This window comes from Oryx dammah, unplaced genomic scaffold, assembly GCF_014754425.2.
Source record: "Oryx dammah isolate SB20612 unplaced genomic scaffold, SCBI_Odam_1.1 HiC_scaffold_1, whole genome shotgun sequence".
Lineage (NCBI taxonomy): Eukaryota > Metazoa > Chordata > Mammalia > Artiodactyla > Bovidae > Oryx > Oryx dammah.
In genome coordinates this window covers 32,054,186-32,058,723 of record NW_024070185.1, presented here as the reverse complement: position 1 = coordinate 32,058,723, position 4,538 = coordinate 32,054,186, and the positions used below count along the sequence as shown (strand labels likewise).

Here is a 4,538-nt window from a genome sequence, read left to right as displayed (position 1 = left end):
TTTTCACTCAGGTACTGCATATCATGTTGAGAGATGGTGAGATATTACATGACTGGCTCTTTTCATCTCTTTATTCATCAAAGCCTTTTCATAAATGACATGGAATATTAAAGAATTTTTAAAGGGAAAATCATAACTGTCTTGCAAATGTAAAATGAACATAAAGATTTTTATTTAACTCATTAACTAATGGAAGAAGCAGCAAGATATTTAAAAAATAAATTTCAAGTGAGAATCCTAGAAGCAGACAAAAAGGTTGAAATGAATTTAATAGAAACTAATTACTTAAACCCTTTTCATGAAGATGGTGCCGAAGGCGAAGAAGGAAGCCCCTGCCCCTCCTAAAGCGGAAGCCAAAGCAAAAGCTTTGAAGGCCAAGAAGGCAGTGTTGAAAGGTGTCCACAGCCACAAGAAAAAGAAGATCCGGACGTCACCCACCTTCCGGCGGCCCAAAACACTGCGGCTTAGGAGGCAGCCCAAATATCCTCGGAAGAGCGCCCCTAGGAGAAACAAACTTGACCACTATGCCATCATCAAATTCCCCCTCACCATGAGTCAGCCATGAAGAAAATAGAAGACAACAACACACTGGTGTTCATTGTGGATGTCAAGGCCAACAAACACCAAATCAAACAGGCTGTAAAGAAGCTCTATGACATTGACGTGGCTAAGGTCAATACCCTGATCAGGCCTGACGGAGAGAAGAAGGCGTATGTTCGACTGGCTCCTGACTATGATGCTTTGGATGTTGCCAACAAAATTGGGATCATCTAAACTGAGTCCAGCTGGCTAATTCCAAATATAAAAGTTTTCACTATACAAAAAATAATAATAATAATTACTTATGGATGAGACAATTTACATCTCCATCTGACAAAATTTATTTGTGTCACTATAGACAATCATTTCATTGGTTTAACTAGTCGTTTTCTACCATTTGAAGAGTTGAAAACCACCTCCAAAACAATAAAAAGTGTGAAATTTATAGAATCAGCTAATAAGGAAGTGTGCACTAGATAATACCCAGCATTCAATTTCAAAGCCTTTCATATTTTATTCTTAAATAATGTAGAAGCAGGAACAACGTGGGAAAGTTCAAGGACATTCTATTGACTATATTAAATTATTGCCATTATTCACATAATCTACAGTCAAAAAAGGGAAAACACATCTAACATTGTTTGGCCACAATGTATAGATCTTTGAGAATCTGAGTATATTCTAATTTTTCTAAAAATTTTTGAGTTCAGCATTTTTATTAGGTGTTTGTGTTTCCCCCCCAAAAAAAAACAACTTTTGTAAAAACAAAAAAAAAAAAGAAAAAATCAAAAGTTATTTTGAAGTTCTCACTCCTGATATCTGTGTTGCTTGTTCAGTCACTAAATCAAGTCCAACTCTTTGCAAACCCATGGACTGCAGCAAGACAGTCTCCAATGTCCTTCACTATCTCCCAGAGTTTGCTCACATTTACGTCTGTTGACTTTGTGGTGCTATCTAACCATCTCATCCTCTGCCACACCCATCTCCTTTTGCCTTCAATCGTTCCCAGTATCATGGTCTTTTCCAGTGAGTGTGCTCTTCTGATCATGTGACCAAACTATTGGAGCTTCAGCTTCAGCATCTGTCCTTCCACTAAGTATTCAGGGTTGATTTTCTTTAGGATTGACTGGTTTGATCTCCTTACAAACCAAGGGACTCTGAAGAGTCTTCTCCAGCAACACAATTTGAAAGCATCAACTCTTTGGCACTCAGTCTTCTTTACAGCCCAACTCTCACATCTGTACATGATTACCTGAAAAACCATAACTGACTTTATAGACCTCTGTTGGCAAAGTGATGTCTCTGCTTCTTAATAGGCTGTCTAGGTTTGTTGAAATTTTCTTTCCAAAAAACAAGAGTCTTTTAATTTCATGGTTACAGTCAACATCTGCAGTCATTTAGGATCCCATGAAAATAAAGTGTCACTGCTTCTACTTTTCCCCCTTCTATTTGCCATAAAGTGATGGGACTGGACACCACAAAGTTAGCTTTTTGAATGTTGAGTTTGTTTTTTTTTGTTTGTTTGTTTGTTTTTACATCACTCAAATTTTATACCTTGAATGTTGAGTTTTAAGCCAGCTTTTCCACTCTCTTCTTTCATACTCATCAAGAGGCTCTTTAGTTACTCTTCATTTTCTGACATTAGAGAGGTATCATCTATATATCTGAGGTTGTTGATATATCTCTGGCACTCTTAATCCCACCTTGTGATTCATCCAGGCTTCATTTCACATAATGTGTTCTACATATAAGTTAATAAGCAGGGTGACAATATACAACCTTGTCATACTCCTTTCCCAGTTTTGAACTAATCAGTTGTTTCATGTCTGGTTCTAGCTGATACCTATAAATGTGATTCTATTTGGAAATAGAGTCTTTGCAAATGTAATTAAAATGTAAATTAATATGAAGACCTATGGAGTAGGATGGGCCTTCATCCAGTATGACTTGAGTCCTTATAAGAAGAGGAGAGGAGACAGAGATGAACACATCATATGATGACATAGATATTTAGGAATGATGTCTGTACAGACTAAGGAAACCTGATGATTGTCTGTAATGTTAGAAGATAAGAAAAGGGCATGAAACAGATTATCTCCTATGGCTTTCAGAAAGAGCGTGGTCCTGACTACACCTTGATTTCAGACTTCTAATCGTCAAAACTGTGAGGGAATTTTTTTTTTTTTTAATTTATGCCACCCAGTTTGTGATCATTTGTTGCAGCAGTCCTAGGAAACAAATGAACAATTTTTTACACTGCCTTGTAATTTAAGATAATGGTATATAGGAGGTTGAAGAAAATAGATAAACTTTGCACAGATTCTAAGTGACAGAGTAGAAACTTGGCCCAAGTACCTTCAATCAAAATCTTACTTTTTCTTCACTATGCCTTACACATTTTTGGTTGAGAAAAATTTTGAGTGCTATCAGCTTTTAATTTTTATTAAATATTGAAATGGTCAGTTTCTTATTACTAAATCATGGTCATTAATAAAACATCCTCAAACTAATGCTATTTATAATTCCTTGAATAAAAAGAAAACCATAATGATTTTATTTGGTTTTATTTTAGCAAATATATTAACTGAGTTTTCTTTTATTTATTTGTATAACATAATTTGAAAACAGCAAGACATATTAGAAAACACAACAAAACAAAAAAGCTTGTGAATTATGAAGGACATATCTTTTAATTACTTTTTGTTCCATTTTATGATATAATATTAATTCATCATGCATGCGAGCTAAGTCTCTTCAATCATGTCCAACTCTTTGCAACCTTCTGGACTGTAACCTGCTAGGCGCCTTTGTCCATGGGATTCTCCTGGCAAGAGTATAGAAGTCCTTGTCATGTCCTTCTCCAAGGGATCTTCCTGAACTAGAGATCAACCCCCGCCCCCACCTCGCCCATCTCTTATGTCTCCTGTATTGGCAGATGGGTTCTTTATCACTAGAGCCACCTGGAAGGACCATTAATTCATTAGAGGAGCCAAAATAGTTATACAGTAATGGCAAGAAAATGAGATGTAATTAGATATTGTCTCACTGAATTTTGGTGTTTTAGGTATTTGCTATGGTGCCAAGTTTTCAATATTATTTTTGTGAGTTTTAGTTGTATAGTCCAGATAGAAAAATGAATACAGATATAAATTTCAGTTTATGGTAAATAGTTATAAAAATGATGACTAATGCAGCACAAATAAGTTTCAACCATGAATAATTTCACCAAACATTTTGGTATATTTGACATATTTTGACACTTAAAATTTTGGTATATTTTTCTGTAAGTTGATATCACTGTACATATGCACATACACAAACATATATTTTTGTGCTTTGTTCTTTTCATATCCTATTATACATTTGAATTCTATGACTCAGAATAACCAGTGTTTGTTTTGAAATCTCATTATTTCATTTTGGTGTCTGTTGGTTTAATGATAAATTTTATCCTAGTGAGATATCATATAATAAATTCTGCTATACTTATATCATGCTTATTTATTCAGGTCAGTTAGTCGCTCAGCTGTGTCTGACTCTTTGTGATCCCATGAATTGCAGCACGCCAGGCCTCCCTGTCCATCACCAACGCCTGGAGGTCACTCAAACTCACATCCATCAAGTCAGTGATGTCATCCAGCCATCTCATCCTCTGTCGTTCCCTTCTCTTCCTGCCGCCAGTCCCTCCCAGCATCAGAGTCTTTTCCAATGAGTCAACTCTTTGCATGAGGTGGCCAAAGTATTGGAGTTTCAGCTTCAGCATCAGTCCTTCCAAAGAACACCCAGGACTGATCTATTAGATGATACAGTTGTATAAATATTTTTCTAGGAACCATGAAAATAAAAGTTTCATTGAAAATGAGCAGTTATATTTATTTTGTATTTCTTTAAAGACTGCAAAACAAAAATACTATCTCTGTCTTACTATTTTTTTTCTTAGTTGGTTCTATCCGTAGATATGCAGCAGTATGAAGCCAGTTTTATTATATATGCTATTA

At 35.5% G+C, this 4,538-nt stretch overlaps 1 pseudogene; it reads left to right on the top strand.

The window, feature by feature from the left end:
- Window positions 1-298: 298 nt before the first annotated feature.
- Window positions 299-819, top strand: LOC120863842 (annotated as a pseudogene).
- The last annotated feature ends 3,719 nt before the right edge of the window (window positions 820-4,538 follow it).